Below are 25,802 nucleotides of genomic sequence, written 5' to 3'. Positions count from 1 at the left end.
GAGGGAATCTCAAGCAGACACCCTGCTGAGTGCAGAGCCTGACACAGGGCTCGATCTCACAACCTTGAGATCATGACCTGAGCTAAAACCAAGAGTCGGATGCTCGACCGACTGCACCATGCAGGCACCCAAAGTACTTCCTTTTTAATAGAAATAATTTTGCAGCCCTCTCTCCCTGGAGCACACACATGGACACATTGGGTACTTTGTTAGTATTAACCAAGGATCAAAATAGCATCATCCTACACCTTAACTTAGAAAGGTCCTCCAGCTATAAGGGAAAAGTCTCTGGGTAAGGGGAGTATAAGCCACCAAAACTCTTATTGAGAGAAATCTGGCAACAGGTATTATGCTTAGAACCTAAAGTTTTTTGTACCCTGTGACCTAGTAATTCAGCTTTTAGCTAAATCTCAAAAGGCAATGGGGATGGAGAAAAGACTTAGGATTCTAAATGTTTTACACAGCCTTGTTCATGATAGTAAAAAATTGGAAGCAATCTCAATATCCAACTGTAAAAGAATGAGTAACTGAACTTGCCACACTCGTGAACAGAAGGTCCCTCAGCGCCCCTTGCCTCAGCCGCAAAGAGTGAGGGGATCCATGGGAATGACAGTGCCCAGGTGTATTCCCAAGCCCACAGTACCAAGGGTGTGGGATAGGAAACAGAAGGTGGTTCTGCAGCCAGACCAACACAGGTTCAAATCCTGTTCAGTCCTGCCTTGGCCAGGTGGGTCTTGGCAGCATTTCCACCTCCACCCATGCAAAGTGAGTTGAAATCCTGAGCCGATTGGGTGCTCTCAAAGGAATTACATTGGGCCTGATACATGGGAGCTAGCATTTGCCCCAGGTCACCCAATCTTAGTATGTTGCAGAGCCAGGATTTAAAATTAGGTGCAGCTAGTTCCAAGATCATTATTTTTTTCTGTTTCTTATACCATGCTGTGTCTTCTAGATTATCCTCCCAAAAGCCCTGGGGAAACAGCAGTGGCATGATCCACAGACAGGTGGTGGAGACGTGGGGCTCCAGCTGGGGATCTGAACATGGTCTTTGCCCCTAGGACACAAGAAGTTGATTCAAAAGGTCACAGAAACCAGCAGCTTTCACTCAGAGGCCCCAAGTCCTGGGATTGGGGTGTTGGAGGGAGATCCAAAGCAAACAGTCACGGATTTGGAAGCCAACACTGTCGTCCATCACGCCCAGCTGTCAGAGGGGTGCAGGCAGGGAGGGGCATCTTATTTCACTTGGCCACAATTCATGGATTTTCACAATCAGTGAGGGAGGCAAGAGATGCCTTTCCTGCCTGCTGCAGATAGAAAGCTTGCTGGTGCCAGCTACATGGAAGACATTTCTTGCACCTCCTTCAGGAGGAGCTCATGGAGGTAGAAGGAAGGGTGGATGGATGGCAGGATGCCCCTGGTTGGCAGCAAGCTCCGAGTCAGCCAGCTCCCTCTGCCCTGAGGCCCTGGGTCACAAGGCCAAGGAAAAGGCCCCAGGGGGCCCCTCCATGGTCCCGTCTCCACTCCCCTTCACCCTGAAAAGTTGTAGGTACGCTATCAGTCTGTGACACTCTTTTTTTGCACTCGTGTCATTCATTTCTCATTCTTTCCTTGGGTTTCCTTTCATGGGCCACTGGAGATGGGGTCTCTCTCCAGAGGATGCCTGGGCTATAGTGATCAGTTTAGAAGCAGGAACACAGCTCTGGAAGAAAGCAAATGTCATTTCCAAATGTGAACAGATTTCTTGATCCCATCACTGCCAGCCAAATCAGGTGGTCAATTTGTAAAGACAAAACACTTCTTCCAGGCCAGGCCCACAGAGACAAAACCAACAGGCCTACATCCCTACATCCACCCTTCCTGCCTGCCTACCTTCCTTCCTTCCCTCCTCCCTCCTTCATCTTCCATTCATCTTCCTTTCCCTTCTCTTTCTTCTCTTCTTCAAAGAGACCAAGTGGAAATACAGCTGAGGAATCCTGCAGGTGCTCTGGGCACCAGGGCAAAAACTCCGGAGATCCATGCAGGAACACAGATCCCTCCTTCTCCATGTGATTTCACCCAGAGTACAGCCATCCTCCCTGGGATGAACAAGAGAAATAAAGGGATGGAGGAAATTTATTGAGCACCTACTGAGTGCCAAGTGTGCTCACAGCCTGTGAGGCAGGCATGGTGCTTTCTGTCCACAGAGCTGAGGCTGAGTACGTGGGTCAGGAGAAGTACTAAGGGACATGGGACCAGAACTGCTGCTTTCTGGCTCCCGGGCTCATGCCTCTGCCATCCAGCAGCAATGTCACTGTCAATGGAATCCCCCAAAGAAGCTCTTTCTGAAAACCAGTGACTTTTGCCTAAAGTCTACAATGAAAGAACCCACATATGTTCACATAAAGATTGCTAAACAAAGAGTATGAACCATATATAACTACACATCACAATGTGGATGAATCCCGTGGCATGGTGGGGTTGGCTCGTACCAGCTCCTAAAAGCTGATTATGAAATACTTTGGAATTTTCTAAGTTGATTATTAAATCATTGGTGGCTTGAAATCAGCCATGATGGGAGTGTTTATACCGCTGAAATTGGCAAACACTACAAACAGGGCCTTTTTTTTTTTCTTTTTTTTGAGAGCCAACTTACCAGCGCACTGCTGGATGGATCTTACAGGCACTGAGAGGAAGTAAACAGACTTAAAAGAGGACACACACACACACACACACACACAAAAAAAGAGGACACACTGATCCCAACAATAAGGAGTTCAGGAACAGAGGCAGCTTTCTATGGTGATGGAAGGGAGGGGGGCAGTCGCTCTGAGGTGTGGTGCAAGCATTAGGCAAGCTGGTCATGCTCTGCATCTTCATCTTGGTGGTGGTTAGATGGGCATGCTCAGCCTGTGAAAATTCACTTGTGATGGAGAAATTTTTTTACAGATATGGCCTCATAACATCCCCCAAACATCTTGACGAGGAGGAGGCAAAGGGGTGCTATTCGGCAAAAGCAAAGAGACCTCTCTTTGAACCTTTAAAAGAGATCAAATGAGGCTTCACAAGTGAGACTCTAAGACTCAGGCTCCGGAGTCAGAAGCTCTACTCTGCAAGCTCAGGCAAGTTCCTCGTCCACTCTGGGTCTCAGTTTTCTCATCTGTTAAATGGAAATAATTAAAAAAAAACAACAACAACCCTACATCTAGGGTTGTTGAGGAGACTGAATGTGCATCACGTTGCCTTAAACACTACAAATATCCAATGTGTTGGCTATTTTTTTGCCTTTATTATTAATAAGCCGGATTGGGTAGGAGATAAGGAAAAAAGAGGGAAAATGAATGTGTGAGAAAACAGTCAGTGAAGGAAAACACAGCATTTCCTGCAAGGTCTATGTTTTGCCTCTGCTGCCCACCCCTCTCCCCCACCCCCCATGGCTGGCTAAGCTCCTGCCTAACTGAAAATACTGAGTCTGCAATAGGATAGAATGGCCCAGGGTCAACATAATACCAAGTTGGGCCAAGTTTGATTCTGGGGCATGCCAGGGATGTGGTCCCATCTAGATTTCTGTGGAAGAATTCACCCAGCTAAACCTATGGCAGGTTGCCAGCACAGCTCTAAAGGAATCATACTAATTGTGGAAGAACTGAAAATTCTGGTAAGGGCTTTAAAAAAAGATACACGAAGAGAACATAAATAAAAATTATAAAATTTCCGGGACACCTCGGTAGCTCATTGGTTGAGCGTCTGCCTTCAGCCCAAGGTGTGATCCCAGATTCCCCGGGAAAGAGTCCCACATCGGGCTCCCTGCATGAAGCCTGCTTCTCCCCCACCTCCCCGCCCCCACCTACTTGTGTCTCTGCCTCTCTCTCTGTGTCTCTCATGAATAAATAAATAAAATCTTAGACAAAAATTGTAAAATTTCCATTTCCCTCAGAGTGGATAGTGATAGGCTTGTGTGTGTCATGCTTTGATCCCGACATGATTTTCACCTAGGCTATGAGTAAATATTCACCAATAATCCACTTTGTTCTACATGAGACTCTCCTCAAGGTTCAAAGAGAAGCAAAGATTCTCAGAGGTAAAAGGGACCCAGAAGATCATCTCATCGAATTACCCGCTGAGTACCTAAAGTTTCAAACAACTTCACTAGCCCGGTGGGTGGCCAGCTGATGTTTGCATACTTCCAGAGACAGGGAACCCACTATGTCAGGACGCAGCCTGTGCATCTGCGCATAGCTCTGTGAAAACATCACTGAAGAGAAATAATCGGTCTGACTGTGGTCCACGTGGAGTTTGGCTCTATGCCTCAGGGCCACCCAACAACATGTGCAAGATGTGCCTTCCACTGAATGTTTCCCATCACATGTGTAGATCCTGCCTTGCTCTTGTATGTTTTTGGCTCAACAATGCCTTTAGACAATGTCACCTCCATTTTTTTCCCACCAATAATAGGGTTTCCCTTTTTTTTTTCCATCTTCTCTGTCTTGATTTCTGATTTTTAACTCCTACAAATTTATAAATCAGAACCTAAAGAGCATTATTTCTTCCATGCCATTTTTTCTCTTAAAAACTCTTTTTTAAAAAAGAATTTTTACTCCATCCAGGGTATCCAGATGTTTTGTAATCCCTCCCTGCCCTTATTTCCAGCCAAGTCTTCTGACACTGCTCCATATGCCCACTTCCCTCCACAGGAATGGTTCTCCTCCACAAGCCCTGTGTATGCTGCTCCCTCCATCCCACCATCACCCCTGCAATCTCAGCTCAGATGTTGCTTCTCATCTCTCCATTACACCTTCCCAACATCTGTCATTCTCCCAGTTAGTGACCCCCTTCATGGCCCCTCCAGGACTTCTTCTCCCCTTTATTATAGCACCTGTCCCACTGCATTGGAACCACTTCTTTGTATCTCTCTCTCTCCCTCTAGACAGTGAATTGTTGGATCGGGAAACACTTCTCCTTTTCCATCTTCCAGCACCTACCATCCTTCTCACATAGGGTAGATCCACTATTTTTTCTGAATGATTTTTTTTCTGCCTCTGCTAATTCAAGTGTGCCAAGTATGTACTAGCCATGAGTTTGCTGGTTGTGTTCCTTTAAGAAATGTTACATAGATTTCCTGATATAAAGCATAGCTTGTGTAGAAATAGTTTTGTTAAGCAACACGTTCAGATGCTCATCTTACTTAAGCCCAGTAGAGTAGAGCATTTCTCAACATGGATTTCTAAGAAAGAAGCTACAGTTAAGGTTCAGATTATAAGATTAGCTCATAGAAGCTAGCCACAGTTGTAAAAATCAGTATAATTGGTGCATGGTATATAAAACACAGCCCCATCAGTGATGTTTTTATTATATTTGGAGTTTGATCACACTTCTAAAATTAAGAATCCATCACCCTGGAATCTATCACACATTAGTTAAAATAAGCAAGTTTCTTATAACTAAAATATGATGCCAGAATCTCAGCTCACAGGAAGATGAATTACACATACTTTTCCCTGTTCCTCCTGCTAAGCCCAACAAAAAACCTGGATGTGGAAAGAAGAAGAGAAGTTAGGGAACTCAGAACCCGAGTAACGCAACGATAACTCCCACCCGCACTTGGAGTTAAAGAAGCCAGCGAACCGGAAACGCCACTGGACACACACAAAAATGACTCCGATGAGACCCTGCTCTGTGAGCCAAAGGACCAGGGAAAGGTCAGTCTAATAAGACAGAACAGTGTTAGACAATAACCACCCTATTCCAACCAAATCCCATAGAAAAAACAGTGGTGCCATCCCTACCCACACCAAATGGAGAGCCTAGACTTCTACCCCCACTAGACTATATGGAGGCACCCCAATGCCCTGTTGGCATGGCATCAGAGAAGAGTGAGTAGGGATCTGGGACACTCTTCTTCACTGAGCAGTAAGGAGCACCCCTCCCACCACCTGGAGACCAGGTGTCAGTGGAGACCACCTGGGAAGACTGGATTCCCTCCCTGCTTTGGTAGTCCTGAGAGAGCATAGGGAGTCAGGATTTCCACCAGAGCCTGGCAGGAATGAGCCCAGGGCCTCCCCTCCCACCTATGGCATCATTCAAGCTCTCAGAGTTCTTGTATCATTGTCTGTTAAAGAATTTCTAGTGTATTTAATTATATATAAAAGAGAGAATTTTTCTTAGAACATTAAAAAAAAAGAGAGAGAGAAACAGGGGAGAGTGAGTATATGCCATCTTGTTCTGGAACTGAAGAGCCTATATGTATTATATAATATATATAGTTATAGATTTTTATTTTTATTTATTTATTTGACAGAGAGAAAGAGCACAAGCACATAAGCAGGAGGAGCAGCAGGCAGAGTGAAAGGAAGAAGCAGGCTCCCCAGTGAGCAGGGAGCCCAATGCAGGACTCCATCCCAGGACCCCAGGATCATGACCCGAACCAAAGGCCGACACTTAACACACCAAGTCACCCAGGCACCCCTAACACAACACTTTTAATACCCACTCTGTGCAGGGCACTGCCTCCACTCCCACAGCTAACCACACAGAAGCAGACCCCCTGGGCTCTGTGCATGCCTAGATCATGCAGATGGGATGCCTCTGCTACAACGCTGTCACTTTCTCAGTGGAACCCTTGAGAAAGATTAGGGCAGTAGAACCCAAAAAGTGAATGTTCTTTTAATTAACTGTTCCGAGGTCTGCCTATTTTAATCATAGGATGAAGTTTCCTCTGTATAAAACAGTCATTAAAAGGATCAAAATCTGAGCCCCTCCTTGGTGATGCCCTCCATCCCTTGCTCTACTTCCCTTTCTGTCTCTCGTCCTTCCAGCTCAGTAAGCCCATTTTTGCAGTTCTCCCCTCTCCTGCCTTGCAGTCAGCCTGCTGCCTGTCCCTCTGACTGCAGGGGACCTACTTTTGGAAGTCTCCTCCTTTCAATCCTTACTGAGGATTTGCTGAGGGTCAAGAAAATTATGAAGCCAAGATCATTTTTATCTTATCTAAATTAAGAGGAAATTAACTACAAGAAGCACCTCAGACTTGTATGTTACCAGCCAGAGCTTGGGTACTTGGGAGTTTTGATAATATTTTGGCAGCTCAGTGGCTGTTTTCACTATATTCTTGTTGTTGCTTGTGTTCCAGATAATCAAGACTCCTCAAAAAGTGGCCTCTAAATAAACGAAGTGTTTCTGCATTTGTTTGGTAAACATACCTCACCCCATACAACACCTCTAACAGTTTTAAGCTCATGACTAAGGCCCCTCCATAGGTCTTTTTTTGGGGGTGATGTACACAAAAGGAAAGGTTTTTTTTTTTTTCCTATTACAAGAGAACAGCTGAAAGGATGTTTTACAGCACTCTCCAAAAGAAATTGTTCCAGTGCCAAAATCACACATGAGACATTTCAACCCAAAATAAAATCTGACAATGCCATGGGTACCTTAATTATAGCTCTTCTACAAGAAAATTGTTTGAAGGCAGAAGGGGGTTTTCAGTTGAGCTGTGTTGGAAATTAATTCCAATTAGAACGAGCATTAACTATGGACTGGGTAACACCATTTCCAAAACGTAGGACACCCCTATGCTGGATCCAGATTTTAATGACAAGGCTCTGCTCCAGGGACCTTCCATTACTGAGAAGGAAACCTGGAAGGCCATATCGCAAGCCCTGGAAGTAGGGCCTAACCGGTAAACGGACATGTGTGACTTAACAGGACAAAAATAACAGACTGCCAAATACTTGTGAAACTCACTTGTTTGGCCTCAAGATGGGCCCCTGAAATAATCATGTATTCCTAGGGGCCTTTGGCCAAGGTTATGAAATCTTTATTAACAACACACAAACCAAGACTGGACATACCACTCTGCTTATCCTGTTTCTCTCCCTCAGATGCATAATAAAAACGCCTTCCTTAGATGACTCAGCAGCCCCTTCCAAGTACACTGATTAACTATGCCTGAGCTGTCCAGATAATTATTGGACTCCTTTCCCACCTTGTCACCTCAAAATAAGGTGGACAACTACATCACCCTGAGGCCCTACTACGCTTCTCAGGCTCATACAGTCTCTGTCCCCAGGGTTTCAAGAAGGATACTTTTAAGGAACTGGCTCTCAGGCACTATTGTTTCCACGGACTCTTTCCTCCCATGGTGTATAGGGGCCTAGCTCCAGTCTGAGCAGTGACTGGTCCAACACCTTCTGTATCCGCAACATGTAAGTGTATATATGTTTGTGTGTGTGTACGTATGTGTGTAAGTGTGCACAGAGGGTGTTCACAAACAGGAATACCTCCATGGGCACTTTTTTCTTGAGCAGCTCTCAGGACTCTAAACAGCCTCTTCAAAGCACCCCACATCTGATCTTCTCCATTAGCCAGTTCTTCCTTCTCAGGACCACCAGATGGGTCTTTCTGAAACCCTAAAACCTAGAGGGGCTGCATGTCCCCTGGTCTGGGGACTCACTGCCTCACTGCCTGGAATGGGGGTCTGGATCCACCATCTACCTCAAAGCCTTACTGTCCACCATCCTCTCTCCCTTTATGGCCCTCAGAAAACACCCATTACCTTTCAAGACTCTATTAAGACCTCTATCCTCTGTAAAATGTTTCCCAGCATGTCCATCCACCTCCCCACCTCAACAAGCAGAAATGACACCATATCATATATTTTTGTAATTATTATAACCCTACACAAATGTCTTTCTCTATTGGATGAAAGAGACAAAATAGGACCTCCTCAAAATATCTTTGTATGCCCAACCTTTCACCCATATACCTGGCATATAACACTCACCAAATGTTTGACAAATAAATGAATGCATCTTCCAGCTGGCAAAGAATCCCAGGCTCTTTCTGGAATAAAAGATATATTCAAAAGAAAAGTTCTTGAGCCGAAGGGGACCTCCTACATCAGGGAAGGCTCACAATTGTGGGAGCCTGCTAGGTCCTCCAAAGAGCACACAGATGTACCTCCCCACCGTGTGAATACCAACTACACAGAGAGAGGGTGCTCATGGCCAGTAAAAACCAAGAGAGAAAGGCCCAGAGCCATGGCCAGCTTCTCACTTCATTCTCCCCCTAGCATGGGGGAATGGGAGCCTAGGAAAGGCAGAAGAAAGAGAAGGGAAAGAGCAGATCTTGCCTGTGCCCCTGCATAGTGATGGTCCCCAGAGCCTGAGCCAGGTCCGTACTGCAGGAAGGGACATGTGGAGAGGATTTTAACATCTGGCTTCCTTACCCAACCCTCTTTTTTGGGTCTTTAGGCTCTCACTCCCTTACAAAACTTACTCCCAGAAAAACATCTGAGAATAAACTAGCCAGAATATGCATACCTGTCCAGATCTCTAGAGATGACAATAAAGTATGCTTTCTAAAAGAAAATAATTCCTGACTGTGCTAGACAAACAGAGGGGCAGGGTTGCTCAGAGGACCAGAAGCTTACAAGATCCCCACAGAGATGCGATCAGAGACCACATCCAGAGTGGGCCTACTCACCACACAGCATGGCCTTTTCCCCACTCTACCCCATCACTAGATTGTCACAAAGGAGATACAGCATTCAGGCAATGTCCAAAACAAAACTGGAAAGCACATCCACAAAGGGACAAGTATTTAAAGAAAATGATCATCAAAAAAGAAGCATTGAAATCATGAGTGGAAAAATAAATTCTCCAGAAAAAGAATTCAGAGGAAGCAGAAGAAGACCTAAAAAGAAATGTAATTAATTTTATGGCAATTGTATGTACATATTCTTTCATAAATAGACATTTTTAAAAATTCAAGTAAAAACTACCAAAAAGATCACAAGAGAAAATTTCCAGATATAAGACAATAGGCTTTATTAAGGAGGAGGAGAGGGGGAGAAACAGAAAATTTTGTACCCAACTGAACTATCATTCAAGTGTGAGGGGGTGGAATAATTCCAGTTACATCATAGTAAACTGGATTGTTGTCCTCAATTCTTCACTCCCTTCCTTGGCTCTGGTACCCTAATGTCCCTCTCAGCACAGAAAGAAGAGAGTATACCCTCCACCCCATTGGCTTTGGGTTTGGCCATGTGACTTACTTTGATTAACAATAAGTAAGCAAAAACTTGGGATGTGCTTACATTGTCTAGCACAGCCTCTCAAGCTCCTCTGATTTGCCGTGAAGAGAGTATGCCCCAGGGAGCTGCTTCTCCCATAATAAAATACATGAAGCCAATCCAAATCCAACTCACAGTTGGAGCCAAGCCCAGCCAAGCCTAACCAGAAGGAGCCAAACCCCAGCTAATCCACAGACCCACAAGCAAGCAAAATATATGTTTGTCACTATAAGTCACAAGACCATGGGTAAATTGCTATGTAGCATTAATGCAGCAACACCTAATTAATAGACAAACACAGAAAGTTTACGGATTATTCAGGTCCCTTCTCTAAAAGAGTTACCAGAGGGTCTCCTTAAGCAAAATACAGTACAATCCAAGAGACAAGGAACAACAACACAAAAATAGTAAGAAAAGAATAAAATATATAATTGATTATATAGGTATTGATTGTAAGAAAACATTAACAATAATTTTTTTCAGATTTATTTATTTTAGAGAGAGCGCATCTATACACACAAGCAAGGGGAGGAGCAAAGGGACAGGGAGAGAGACAGAATCCCAAGCAGACTCCCTGCTGAGCACAGGGCCCGACTTGGGGCTCCATCCCACCACCCTGAGATCATGGCCTGAGCCAAAAATCAAAAGATGGACACTTCAAACAACTGAGCCAACCAGGAGCCCCCAAAATTAACAGTAGTCTTGATGACCATTTCAGACAGTCTTCAACTGAGCTAGTGGTGATGGCAGGTAAGGAAATTAAGGTTCTTGTCTTGTTCAAATGGTACAAGAGAGGATGAGGAATGTACATGCAATTAAATCAATGTTGATGGTGAGGGAATAACTGTAAATTTGTAAAGTTTTAAGGGCAATTACTGAAAAACATAGAATTGAGATGTATTACTTTCAATCTATTAGAATAAAAGGGAAAGCAAGAGAATTGAAGACAATCCAACAAAAGGCAAGAAAGATTTTTTTTTTAATTAAAAAGGACAACAGGCAGGATTTTACATATAAAACACAGGATAATATGGCAGGAATTAAGTCAAACACATCAATAATTGGTAAAAATTCAGGCTAAATTCTTCTATAACAGCAGGAATTCTAAAATTAGAGGACACTCCTGAAACAAAACAACGCAAAAAGGATAAAAAGAAAAAAGACATAGCAAGCAAACACTAACAAATTGATACTGAATTAGTATCACTTCCAGACAATAGAATTCCAAGATTAAAGCATCAAACCTCTTTGAAGAAAAAATACATCAAATTAATAAAAAGTGAAACCTATATTACAATCATCAACCTTGATGCACCTGATGACTAATGCCAAAATACTGGATACAAAGACAGCTAGAGAGGCAAGAAATGGACACATCCACCTCACAGTAGATGCAGTGGAGCACACCTCTTCCAAAACTTAACAGATTAAATTGACCCCAAAAAGCAAGAATCCAGGAGATATAAATAATATAATAAACAAGAAGGATTTAAAACAGAGCTATGGGCCCAACAAGTAGAAAATACACATTCATTTCAAACACACAAAACCCTCACAAAAACTGGCCATTATCAGGCTTCAAAGATAATCTCAACAGGTTTCTCAGACCAGAAATCTCATAGGGCACCTTCACTGAACAAAACTCCATAAAATATAAATTAATAGCGAAAGAATGGCCAAAAAACCAATTCATCTGAGAACTTTAAAACAAGCTGAGAAAAACAGACACAGTAAATCATTCGCCCTCTCTGCCTAGACTGCTGCTCTTGACATCTCCACTGCTGGTGTTCTCTTCCCTCCCTATATATCTTTTCCCCCTCTTAGAATATCCATCTCTTGGGATTTGCTTAGATGACTGGATATGAATATTTTCAAAAATATTGTTTTTGTATTTTCAATTGTTTTTGTATTTCAATTGTTTTGTATTTTCAGGCAACAATGTTGCTTGTCATCCAGTATACTAGTTCTTAATTGAGAATTGTGATCAGAGAGTATTTCAGCTTATGAGTATCCATTGCTTACCTTTATAGTGCTGACATTTTATGGAACTAACTGGCCATGCAGGACATAATAGGATATTTTCATATTCTTTTACTCTTAAAAGAGTAAAATCATGCTTTTTTTTTACAGTATGCTTTTTTTTGTATAGTATGCTTTCTACATGATCCTTTTTTGCACATTTAAGAATATTTTAACTAAATAAGACTGTCGATTTTGCTGCTTTTTCTAAAAGGATCTTCAAATAAGAAGTAAGTAAAAAACATGTATTATAGGTAGAGGGAAAATGTGCCTTGGATGTACATTTTCCCTCTCACACTCAACCTATAAACAGACATAATTTATTTTAAAACCTGTATCATCAAACTCTCTCTTTAGATCTAAGATGCTGTTGAATATTGAATATGAGACCTTTGAGGAGAGAGTGTGCTCAGAACCTCAGGCACAACAGGCCATGTATGGCAAAGGTACAATAAATTTTCTAATTTTACACCTGCAACAAGGAGATATGGTCACTAAAAAGTAAAAATATATATGTAGGACTTAATGTACTTTTGCTTCATCAAGCTGTTTGCTATGGTATTCAAGATCAGAATGTTACTCTAACTCAGAAAGGTTGACTGTTTCTGGCAGTAGTGTATTAGTTTTTAAAAAAAAAAAAGACATTTATATGATGTAAATGGATAAATAAATGAGTAAATATTAAAAAAAAAAAAAAAGAGGGGGCAGGGGGTTGGCTCAGCGAGTTAAGTGTCTGCCTTTGACTCAAGTCATAACTCAGGTTCCTGGGATGAAGCCTCGCATTGGTCTCCTTGCTCAGTGTGAAGTCTGCTTCTCCTCTCCCTCTCTTCCTCTTCTCCACTGTGTTCTCTCTCTCTCTCTCAAATAAATCAATAAAATCTCCAAAAAATAAAAACCTCAAACAATTATTTTAAAGCAAGTACAAGGCAAAGCACATCAAAGCCTGTAAAGTGCAGAGAGGTAATCTGAAAAAGATTTACAGTCTTTAATGCAAATATTAGAAAAAATTTTTTAATGAAAATGAATCCACTGAGCATTCAACTCAAGAAGCAAAAAATAAAACAAAACAAAACAAAACAAAAAAATTAGCCAAGAAAGAAGTGCAGAATAAATACAAAGGCATAGATAAACATTTACTGGATGAAAGCAATGATTCTTTTCTTGAAAACTAGATCAATAGCTAGATAAATAACTCTTAAAAAGGAGTCAAGAATTTAGAATTTAGGGCAGCCCCGGTGGTCCAGTGGTTTAACGCCACCTTCGGCCTGGGGTGTGATCCTGGAGACCTGGGATCGAGTCCCACATCGGGCTCCCTGCATGGAGCTTGCTTCTCCCTCTGCCTGTGTCTCTGCTTCTCTCTCTCTCTCTCTCTCATGAATAAATAAGTAAAATCTTTAAAAAAAAGAATTTAGAATTCAGTTGTGTGTGTGATTGCATGTGTAAGCAAGTGATCTCTTTCATGAATAAATAAGTAAAATCTTTAAAAAAAAAAGAATTTAGAATTTAGTTGTGTGTGTGATTGCATGTGTACGCAAGTGAATATGAAGGGGATGGGATCTCAGGGGGAAATTAAATAAATCTACCGGGATGATCCATAAAATGTATTGAAACAAAATTAAGTTTAGATACCTGCCTCACATCCTACACATAAAAATGAACTCCAAATGAATCAAAGAAAAAACATAAAACAAACACTATGAAAGTATTACAAAAATATAACATTTTCATAAATTTAGGGTCGAGTAGAAACAAAAAGCAAAGGCTACAAAGGATTATATACACTTCTCAATCGTGTACAATGACCACAAAAATATAGTTTAAAAATAACAGAGTAGATCAAAATATTTGCAATATGCCTAACAGAGAATTAGCATCCAGAACTATCAACAATTTAACAAGAGAAAAGTAACAACCTTTCTTCTTTTCTACACTAAGAGTGTCATAAGCAGCTCCACGATTTTATCATTCACTCTCTTTAGCTTTCTGCACCGACATGGTTTATACTACTAGAAATACACCTTCCAAACCCATGGCATAAATCACCTGACTATATTATGTTGATAGAAAATCTCATGGAAAGTTAGACAAACAGTTGTCTAGATAGAGATGCAGACCTCACCACACATAACTTCTTCTAAAATGATTTTGTGATTGTGTTCAAAGTGCCTTCTGCCTGCTTAGAACACAATCTCTGCAGGGATGCCTGGGTGGCTCAGCGGTTAAGCGTCTGCCTTTGGCTCAGGTCGTGATCTCAGAGTCTTGGGATTGAGTCCCACATCAGGCTCACTGCATGGAGCCTGCTTCTCCTTCTGCCTATGTCTCTCATGAATAAATAAATAAAATCTTAAAAAAAAAATACAATCTCTGCAGATTGCTTTACTTTGCAGCCAGATGAAGTCAATGTCCCAGATGAAATTAGAAACCATTCTAATTTCTACATAATGCAAACTAATATTTGACAGTCTCTTGTCAGTGTGAACTAGAACCAAAAAAGTGTTATATAATTTGTTATAGTTAGTTTGGGTTAGTAACCAAAATATATATAAAGAACTGACATAACTCAATACCAAAAAAACCCCAAATAATCCAATTAAAAATGGGCAGGAGACATGAACAGACATTTCTCCAAAAAAGACATCCAGATGGCCAACAGACTATATGAGAAGATGCTCAACATCACTCATCATCAGGAAAATGCAAATCAAAACTACAATGAGATATCACCTCACACCTGTCAGAATAGCTAAAATCAAAAACACAAGAAACAGCAGATGTTGGCAAGGATATGGAGAAAAGGGAACCTTCCTGCACTGTTGGTGGGAATGCAAACTGGTGCAGACACTCTGAAAAAACAGTATGGAGATTCCTCACAAAATTAAAAATAGAACTATCCTACAATCCAAGAATGACTCACTGGGTATTTACCCCCAAAATACCCCCAAAAAATGTTTTTCAAAAGAAAAGAGGGAAGGATGGTAGATTCACCACCCCCCACACACATCTTTTTTTTTTTTTCAACAGGAGGACTTAGGCAATCTACACAGGGAGAAATACAAGTGCACACTAAATATTAAAAAAGAATACCAGCCTCACTACTAGTCTCTGCACTAAAAACTGACACCTCCACCTGGCTGTGGGGAAGAGAGAGGACAAAGAAAAGCACAAACCCTTGCATTTCAACATTTTTAGGATATCTGCAAAGTAGCAATGGAGAAAAAGATCTTCTGTGTGCTAAAAGGAGACATTATCCAAGGATCTCCCCTAAAATGTGACTCGTGACTTAAAGGGCCCTTCTGGTCCAACACAAGTTATGCCTTCAAATTTCTAGAACTTTGAGAGCAGCACCAACTCTTTTATGTTTCCATCTGCATCACAAATACAATCACACTTTGTTTTCCTTTGGGGATCATATATTCTGCAGTGACTCTTATGTGTAATTATTCTTGAAAACTTCCCCACGTGTAAATCAGGCCACAACGTTTTCATGCAAAAAGCACCCAGTCCTTCCCAGAGTTGCAACATGAAACCTAGTCAACGTCTTAGAAACCACAGACCCAGGCTTGCCCACGAAAGCACCACTCCCAGGGGCCCGAGCCTGCTGAGCCCTGGTGGTGAGCGCTCAACCACATGAGACATTAAGAACTAAGCAGAAGGGTCAGAATTAATAGCTCACAATTAAGAAAACATCAGGGGACATGGACCCAACCCGGGGAAAACATGACAATCAGATCAGTACTCAGCACCAGTTGCAAGGCAGGTCGGGGCACAACAGCCTGACCTAGAGACTCGCCCTCACCTTCAGGAAGTACTGCACTTAACCATCCTACTTGGTTTTAACTGTGGTAAAATACACAGAACATAACATTTACCATCTTAACTATTTCTATGGGTACTATTCCATAGCATTATGTACACTCAGGTTATTAGGCAATATCCCCTCTGCCCATCCAGAGAACTCTTCCCATAGCCCCAACTGAAACTCCATACCCATTAAACACTCACTCCCTAGGCCCCCACCCCCATCCCCTGGCAACACAGGTCTACACTCTGTTTTTATTAATCTGACTGTTGTAGGTAGTGCTTCTGTAGCGGAATCATACAGGATCTCTCTTTTACTGACTGGCTTATTCATTACCTCAAGATTCATCCACATTGCAGCACGTATTGGGATGCCTTTCTTTTTTAAGGCTGAATAATATTCCATGCTCTGTATATACAACATTTCGTTTACTTATCTGTGGGTAGACCTTTGGGTGACTTTTAGCTTTTGGTTATTACAAACATCATCCTGTGCCTTTTCTAAAGGCACCTAGAAGATTCCACAGTGACCCACTGCAAAGTCTTGCAGTAAGCTTTATTTTCCCAAAATTAGCCTCATGTCTAACCTAAACCCTTTGTGCTATATATTAAAGTCATCTCTTCCTCATGCTCAGTGAAGGTTCTGCCTTGATTCCACCACTTAAAAGCTGTAGGACTTTTAACAACACCCTTCACCCTTCTACACCTTGGTTTTCTCATTGGAAAAGGGGCAAATCTTTGCAGGGCTTTGCAGAATGTTAAGTCTGCTGGTGCACAGGCAGCACAGGGCCCCACACCTCACACTTAGTAAGAATGCAATATCAGTAGCGCTTTGAAATTAGCATGGTAGTGTTTTGAAATAAGCATGATAGTGTTTTGAAATAAGCATATTTTGTAGATTTAAAATCTGTCTGTCTTCTATACTCAATCTCAAACTCTTCTAGATGACTCATATTTCCTAATCAAGTCCCTGCATGTGTGTGTGCGTGTGTGTGTGTCTGTGTGTGTGTGTGTGTCCAATGAGTCAACTTTCACACACAGAGATGCCAGCTAAGCTATCCACATATCCTTACAGAATGGCTCAGGGCTGAGCAGTGGAGGCCATGCCATGAGAACTAGCCTGGGGATACATTATTTCAGCTTGGGCTCTGGGTCCACATCTCTGCATCTCACCACCTAAACATCAAAAAGCACCGTCTTGGCTGGTGCTGAAGTGAAGGCACTGGAAGTCACTGAAGTGACTTTCTTCTGAAGAATGAAATTGTGGAAGAGGTTGAGTTGGGGGTGAGGGTGGCAAACAAACCTGGGTTCAAATTTTAGCTTCTTCACTTACTAGCTGTAGGGTGGTCATCACTGGGGTGGCTGCCCAATCACACCACTTCCTCCAGGGGCTAGAGGCCCTATGACCCATTCCCTGGCCATAGCTGATAGGGTCTGGGGAGAAACATCTGGACAACCAGCTTCACAGTAGAACAACCAGCTGGTTTTTCGCCATATGATTGTTTGCATTTCAAACTGGGGCTCCTAGTACAAGCCCAAACTCTATCTGCTCCTGAATCCAGATTCAGAAATGTCTAAAAACCTCACATATATGCATGTTAAGTGCATGATCATCAGGTCCCCCTCCTGAAATACACAGTGACTAGTGCAGCTCCTGGACAGGGGTCTGCTGGACTTCAGCCTGCTCCCAGCAGCATTCTGGCCAGAAGGCCTGTCACTGTGCCACTAAGGTCCCCAAGTCTCTAGGTACTTGCTCCTACTGAGGCCTGCTTGTTTCAGCTTTCCCCAAAACCTGGAAATGAGCTCCACAGTCCTCCAGTAAATCCCTGTTTATTGCCTGAGCCATCACAACCTTAACGAATGTACTTGTAATATTAGGCCAAGCATATTAGCCTGTGTGCATGTAGATAGGCCATCAAGTGGTATAGACAAAGCACCCAACACAAGGTTAGCCCTAAGCAGAAGTAGCCACAAAGAATGCAATGCTCCCTGACTCATAAGACAGAGGTCAGCAGGGTAGCAAAAGAGGAGGGAGCAGGGTGAGAAATGCAGACTTCCCAAAGCTCCAGTGATGGGTGGCATGGAGGGTTGAGGCCAGAAAGACCAGCTTTACTTAGTTCCCACTTCTGCCTTAGACTACTGTGCCTGATTCCCACCCCTGCATTCCCCACCCTCAGCTACGCCCCAACATTATCTATTCTGATGATTTCAAAATGCCCCTGATCGCTGAGCATCTGTGCTTCTGGGCGTGTGGAGTCCTGAGGGTATCTATCTTCTTTAAACCCCCGGGTGAAGATAATGACTAAGATAGTGTGGTAGGAAAATAATGGTCACCAAAGGTGTCACCTCCTAATTTCCAGAACCTTGTATATGATAAAACTGAAGAACACAGGAGGATTTAAGGCTGCTTAATGAGATAATAGGAAGAGTATCCTGGATTATCCAGGTGGACCCAATACAGCCACGTAAGCTATTAAAAACAAAAGAGGGATGCAAAGAGTTGCTAGAGATGTGGTGTCCATCATTTCTGGCTTTGAAGTGGAGGAAGGTGTCACAAACCAAGGAACCGGCAGGCTTTAAAAGCTGGAAATGGCTCTCAGTTTATAGCCAACATGAAAACAGGGGGCTGAGTCCTGCAGCCACAAGGAACTGGGTTCTGTCAACAACGCAAGAGACCCAGGAAGCAAATTCTCCCCCTAGAGCCTCCAGATAGGAGCACCAGCCTGCCGAAGCCTTGATTTTCACTTGGTCAGACGCATGTCACACTTTTGACCTCCAACTGTAAGAAAATAAACATGTACCATTTTAGGTCAGGAGTCTGTAGCAGTGTGTTACATCAGCAACAAATATGAATAAAAAAAAAATGAATACAGACAGTACTGAGGCATCATACAAGCCTGTGCATACTGTTCCATGTGCATGGTCATGTTTCACCTCCATGTTAGCCCCGGTAGTAACAACTGGTGTCATCATTTCCATCTTACAGAACAGGAGGAGAGAAGCTCTGTTACCTTCCCATGGTCAAACAGCACCTAAGTGGGGAGAGGGGACTGGGTTCCAAAGTGATCAGACTTCAGGATTTGTCCATTAGACACATGTAATTGTACCTCCCCAGGGCCCAGGTGCATATGGAGCCACAAAGTAACTGTCAGTTCCCTAAAGCATGTGCATGTGCACACACACACACACACACCCCTATACACACAGAGTAGAGACACCCTGGCCATCCTTTGCTACTCCATGATTGTGCTGACGAGCCCCAATTGCCTTTTTTACAGGAGTGTCTGGCTGTGTGGTTTGGTTATGTGATCATTTAGAACTCTGGTTTTAGGTCCTGGCAACACTTGACATAAACTAGTAGCTCCAATGGGAACAGCACCACAGGGAAGAATGTCATGCCACTTAAGGAAGGGTTAAACCAAAGTCCACACCCGCTGACCCTCCCTCCCATGGGAGATCTAAGCCACGGGCTTCAACGAATCATCAGAAAAATTTCTTTTTAAAAAGTCAAGTAGGGGCACCTGGATGGCTCAATGTTTGAGCATCTGCCTTTGGCTCAGGTCATGATCCTGGAGTTCTGCGATCGAGTCCTACATCAGGCTCCCTGTAGCGAGCCTACTTCTCCCTCTGCCTTTGTCTCTGCCTCTCTCTCTCTCTCTCTGTCTTTCATGAATAAATAAATAAAATCTTAAAAAATAATAAAGAAGAAAAAGTCAAGCAAGCCATGTACAAATCTAAATTAAAAAGTCTTTGCTTAATGGAGGGGGGAAATTAAAGAGTCTTTAATGGGTGGTGTGGTTTTTTACTATCTGAGGAAGATTGAGATGACAAACATCACTAAAAAATCATGATCTGACACAGAGGAGGCACAATCTCTGACATTTCGTTGCAACTAATTCTCAGAATTCTAAAATGGATTAGCAATCATTATAATAAACCAGGGTTTTTCAGAGTCTTACCTACTGAAATACAAAAGGGGTTTCACCCTATGTTAATCCCTCAATGACTTTTCGTTTTTCATATTTGGTGTTATTTCCTCCTTTTGCAGAAAGCAGTCATGACACAGCAATCGTGACCCAGGGAGGGACCTTCATTTCCTATGAAGACTCACACGCTGGCCCCATCAGATCGCAGTCACTAGTCTCCAAAGAAAACATTTCTTTCTATTGAAAAGAAGCAAATCTGCAATTTTTGTGAAATGTAGGCAATGCCAGGAATGAAGAACCTTTGAGTCCAGCAAATAACAAATTAGGAGAGAGTTCCTGAAAGAGTGTCATGGTTTTTCCATGAGGCCCCTGCTGCAGTCTCAGCAGGGAGCTGCAGGAGCATCAGAAGAAATGACTTTTGCACTCAGGTTCTTCCTGGGATTCCTGACTTGTGATCAAACACCTCTAGGCCAGGAAGAAAGGAGGAAGTAGACATTAAATATGTACCATGTCTCAGAGGCTGGAGAAATAACAGCCATCACCAAGTATTGAGTTTGGCACTCTGCTATGTCCTTCACATGTACCATCTCACTTATTATTCACAGCAGCGGTGTGAGCCCCCGACACACAGATGGAGAAACAGAGGCCAAGACAGGTTTCTGTTCTAACGTGCCTCAGTTAGTGGACCATGAGATCTAGATTTGAAGCCAGAGGTCAGAAACATTCACATGAATGTGCTGTTATAATCCTTGTCATGTGGACGGGGTAGACAGGATGCTGAAAACCACACTGTCTTTTCCCCAAATGAAACAAATTTGAGGAAGGCAGATTTAGGGAAGGGCTGCCATTGAGAGGCAGCCTTAACTTGAAAAGTTAAGTGATAGCCAGTTACCAGTTCACCCCAGATGGGGCAGTCAGGGTCTCATAGACCATCGGGGGACCAGAACAAGGAAAATGGAAGAAGCCAAAAGACGAACTGCTGCTGCTGAAGGCTGTGAATGAGGAGCTGGGGGCGCTCTGCTGGGTGAGCTGACAAGAGGCACACCTGCATACAACCCTCTCCCAAACCAGCAGACCTGCCTCTGGCACAGGAACCTATTTGCTTTCAGAGTCCAAAAGACCTGGCATCTGGAGCAGAAATGCAGGGCTTGCAGGGAATGAGGGGGAGTGAAAGCAGAGGAGGGGAGATAGCAGAGGGGAGCTGAGCAGAGCACCTTCCTCCCTTCCCCCATAAGTTAGTAGCTGAAGCGCAAGGAAGAGCTAGTAAAGCAGTTCTGGCTCCCTTTCTTTAAAAGCCATCTCTTTCCCACCACTATGTATCAACTACTTCTTTAGAAGAGAAAGAAGTTTCCACTTGATGAGAAAACTGGGTGGTGGAGCTCCTGCTGTTGCAGAAACAATATTGCAGCATCATTCTTTCCTCCATGAGGGCCCAACATGTGTCAGACATCAAATCAGGCACTCAGGAGCCAGGAGCCCTGGAGAGGCGAAGAAGACAGCACATGAGGATGGCTATGTAGCCATGTGACACCAAGAAGGTGCTGAGAGCTGTGGGGACCCAGGAAATGTTTGCCCTGAGCTAGAGCAGACAGCCAGAGTTGTCTCCTTGCTCCCAGCATGAGGAGATCATGGAGAAAACCATATAAATGAGGCAAGTGTCTTCTCTCTGAAAGCCCTCCAACAAACTCAGAAGCCACCAAAATGGCTGACTGCAAGAGCACTATGCACAGAGATACTTGGTTTCCAGACACCTGGCTCCATACCCAATGCCCTCCTATACCAGTGAAGAAAAGGACCTAAAGAAAATGGCCCACAGAGCGTTTCAGGGATGGGCACAAGAAAACTAGATGGTGTCAGGTCAAAAGCTGAAACCCACCTGTCTGTACATCGGCCTGATCATTAATTTGGTCTGTCTGATTCTTCCATTTAATCATTCATTCGTTAACTGGAACACTGACTGAAATATTTACAGAAACACAGAGCACTAATTATATGCAAGAACTAGACTTGGCTTCTTATGTCTCTGGAACCACAGGATGTAACGTTCACATGGAAACAAACTTTGTTGGTGCCATTTCAAATTTATTAATCATTAGAAGTGTTACAATGCCTGTGTCATTGGGTATGTATCCACTTTGATCTCAGTCTAATCACCTACAGTAACAGGATCTCAGGGAGAACACGTGGAGCACGGACAGCATCTTCTATGGTCTACCATAGTAAAATTACAGAAAACCAGAGATGAGAAAGTTCTGAAAGCAGCCAGAGCAGGAAAGACATAGGACTGTCAAAGGAGCAACAATGAGACCCACAGTTACTTTCCTAATGGAAACAATGGAATAATTTTTGAAATGCTGGAGAAAAACAAAAAAGACAGCTTACAATTGAGAATTCTATACCCAGTGGAATATTTTTCAGGGCTGAAGGCACAATAAATACACATTCAGACCCCAAGTCCCTACAACAGAAACCTGAGATTATTCATCAAAACAAAACCCACACTGAATGAAATACTAAAGGAAATTCTTCAGCGCAAGGAAAATGTTCCCCCCACAAAAAGGAAAGAAAAAAGAAGATCACAGAAACAAAGAAGAGCAAGGAAAAAGGCATACATGTGGGTAAGTGTAAACAAATATTAATTGCACCAAATAATAACAGCAATTTATGGAAATTAAAATATATGTTGAATTAAAATTCCTAATACTGTAACAGGCATGAGGGGGTAAGAAGAATTAAAGTGTTTTAAGGTAATAACATTGTTTGAGAAATAATAAAGATACTCTTTAAATTCAAGTGTAAAAGGCCAAGGATATAAAACTAAAGACTGATGGAAAGTGATAAATTGGATAATAAAAATATTTAATTCATACAAAAGGAGGCAAGAAGGGAGAGAAAAAGAAACAAAACAGATGACACAAAGAAAGAACAAATTATAAGATGGTAATGTTATATAAGATGGAAATAAAACAAATGCTCTAATTAAAAACCTGAGGCCAGGGCAGTTGGATGGCTCAGTCAGTTAAGTGTCTGCTTTCAGCTCAGGCTGTGATCTCAGGGTCCTGAGATGGAGCCCCACACCCAGCTCTCTGCTCAGTGGGAAGTCTGCTTTTCCCTCTCCTTCTGTGTTTCCTCTCCCTCTCTCACTGTATCTCAAATAAGTAAGTAAATAAGTAAATAAATAAATAAATAAATAAATAAATAAATAAATAAATAAATAAATAATAAAGCAAGCAAGCCTGAGGTGACATCCACAAAAATGGAGGAGTAAGAACCTCAAAAGTTTGCCCTTCCATAAAAGCTATCAAAACACTAGCAAAATTCCTCAAAATCAACTTTTTCTGAACTCTGGAAATTAACCAATGGCTTACAATAATCCAGGATGCCTTGAGTCAAGAAAATAAACTAAATCTTATAAAGAAAAGAAATAAAAGGTATCCAACTGGAAAAGAAGGAAAACTGTATCTATCTGCAGGTGACATGATCTTACATAAATCCTAAAGAATCAACAGCAAAAGCTAAAGCTACTGAACAAGTTTGGTGAAGTTATAGGATACACAATTGGTCCTCAAAAAAGCAGTATTTTTATATACTAGCAATGAACAATTCAAAAATGAAATTAAGAAAGCAATCCTATTTACAATAATATTAAAAGAAAACTATAAAAGAAAAAATAACCAAACCCCAGAAAACTTGAACTTAGAAAACTATAATACTTTCTTGGACAAAAGTAAAGATCTAAATAAGAAAAGGTATCCTGAAAAAAAAAAAAAGAAAAGAAAAGGTATCCTGTGTTCATAGATAGTAAGACCTAATGTTGTTAACACAGCAATGTTCCCCAAGTTCATTTACAGATTCAATGAGACTCCTATCAAAATTCCAACTCCCTTATTCCAGAAATAGACAAATCAATCCTCATATTCATCAGGAACTACAAAAAGATCCTAAGTAGCCAACACAGTCTTGAAAAAGAAGGACAAGTTTGGAGCGCTCACACTTTCAGATTTCAAAATCTACATAACCCTACAAAAAGATATAGCATTCAAGACAATGTGGTACTGGTATAGAGATAGACATATAGACAGAATGATCAATGGACTAGAACTGAGATTCCAGAAATAAACTCAACAATTCCAGTAGTAAACCCAAGTGGGAAAGGTAAAACAATAAAGTTTCTGTAAGAAACCAAAAAGTGAAAAAGGGAACCACACAGTAGGAGAAGGTAGCTGTAGCAAACATACCTGGCAAAGGACTCCTATCCAGGACACACATAGAAAATCTTAGGACCAGATGAACTTTAACAACTCAACTTAAAAATAATGTAAACAAGAGCTTCACAAAAGGAGATATCCAAATGGCCAACACACATCTAAAAAGGCACACAAAGGCTTAATCATCAGAGAAATGCAAATTGAAGCCACAATGAGATACTGCTACACACAGTCTAAAAGTAATACTACCAAGTGGTGGTGAGGACGTTCTGCAAAGGAATGCTCATATACTTCTAGTGGAGTATAATTTGCTCAACTGTCTGAACAACCATTTAGGCAACATTCACTGAAGCTGAGGGTAAGCATACTTTGTGACCCAACAATTCCAGTCTCAGACACATACTCAACAGAGATGCCTACATATATTTGCCAAAATGTATGCTTATGGCACCGTTATTCATGATAGTCAAAAACTGAAAAGAATGCAAATGTCCATTGAGGGAGAATGGATGAATGAGTAAGTAGACTGCATGAGAAATTTATGCAATGGAGCTCTAGACAGCGACGGGAAAGACAGAACTGTCAACAACGCAGAGGAATCTCACAGAATATTAAGCGGAAGAAGCCAAGCTCAAAAGACTACATACTGTACGGTTCCAGTTATCCAGAGTATAATAAAGCAGGCAACATAAATCTGTTGTGAGGGAAGTTAGGACTGGTGGTAACCTCTGGAGGAGGTGATGTTTGGGAGGAGACACGAAGGGAGCATACTGGGTAATGGTAAGTCAACGTTTTTATCTAGGTGTGCTGCCTCCGCAGTAATTTAGCACACTGCACACACGGTTCCCTATGCATGTTCTACTTAAACTATAAGGTTCGCCAAAAAAGCACTGGAGAGGCCATCCAGACACCACCAGGAGGAGGGTAAGCAGAAGGCAGTGCAGGTGAGAGTGAGGCTGAGCAGAACCTGTGAGCGAAGTCAGAAGGCAAGGCCGAGATTCGCCTCTCATCAACTTTGCCAGCAGGGATCCTGGGCTTGTCGCACTGAGATGGAGCAGCTGCTTCCCTGAGGATCAGAAACAAACCATTTAGAAGGTCTGACTCCGTCCACATGGAAAACTTTATCTCATTTGCCTCCTCCCCATGGTTCTGAACCATATCCAACTCCTTTCTTCCTGATAGCACAAAAAGAAGGAATGTACGTACACAGAATTGGCTTAAAAGTGGCTCTGAGGATGACCGGGGGTAATATTAGACAGCTCTCAGAAGGCAAGTGAGCCACACTGAAACTTGAGCACACAGTTCTGCTGCTGCTTAGAACTGTCACCTCTTCAATAGCACAGCTAAGGAGCACAGCTAAGGAGCACAGCTGAATGTGTACCATGTGTCAGGCAATGTTCTCCACACTTTAAATGTGTGGAATTCCCACACACACACACAAGCCTGTGAAGCAGAGTTTATCATCATCATCTCCAATTTACAGATGAGACTACTGAGGTACCAAAATGTCGGCACCTTGCCAAGCTTCCACCATGAACTACTAGTGGAGCTGGGATTTGACCCACACACTTCCCCTCTACACTATTCCACCTCCTGATACACAAATCCACACCGCCTCTACAGATCCCTAAGATCAGCTTCTGCATGACGGGGTTCATTTCTGGAGAATGTTCCTCAAGGGCTTTCAAAGCCAGTGCATGTAATCTATGCAGAGGACAAAACATGTGTTCTAGAGAAAGATGTTGCAGTTCTCTCTGATTCCTCCTAGGGGCATCACATTGCTAATAAAATGACTAATGTCCAACTTTT

The 25,802-nt window shown here is 42.4% G+C and overlaps 1 long non-coding RNA gene across 15 annotated transcripts in view; it reads right to left on the bottom strand.

The window, feature by feature from the left end:
• Window positions 1–18,097: 18,097 nt before the first annotated feature.
• The window catches only part of LOC144280867 (uncharacterized), a 74,485-nt gene continuing 66,780 nt past the window's right edge, over window positions 18,098–25,802 (bottom strand). For 7 of the 15 annotated variants that reach the window (XR_013349286.1, XR_013349291.1, XR_013349289.1 and 4 more), the window contains one exon: window positions 21,656–25,059. This is a non-coding gene — a long non-coding RNA (uncharacterized LOC144280867). Of the gene's footprint in view, window positions 18,639–18,752; window positions 18,892–21,581; window positions 25,060–25,802 lie in introns of those variants that run through there. The other 8 variants (XR_013349284.1, XR_013349283.1, XR_013349294.1 and 5 more) reach the window with 7 other exon arrangements.

This window comes from Canis aureus, chromosome 12 (genome assembly GCF_053574225.1).
Source record: "Canis aureus isolate CA01 chromosome 12, VMU_Caureus_v.1.0, whole genome shotgun sequence".
Lineage (NCBI taxonomy): Eukaryota > Metazoa > Chordata > Mammalia > Carnivora > Canidae > Canis > Canis aureus.
The sequence above is the reverse complement of the archived record's forward strand: the minus strand, read 5'-3'. Positions and strand labels throughout refer to the sequence as shown.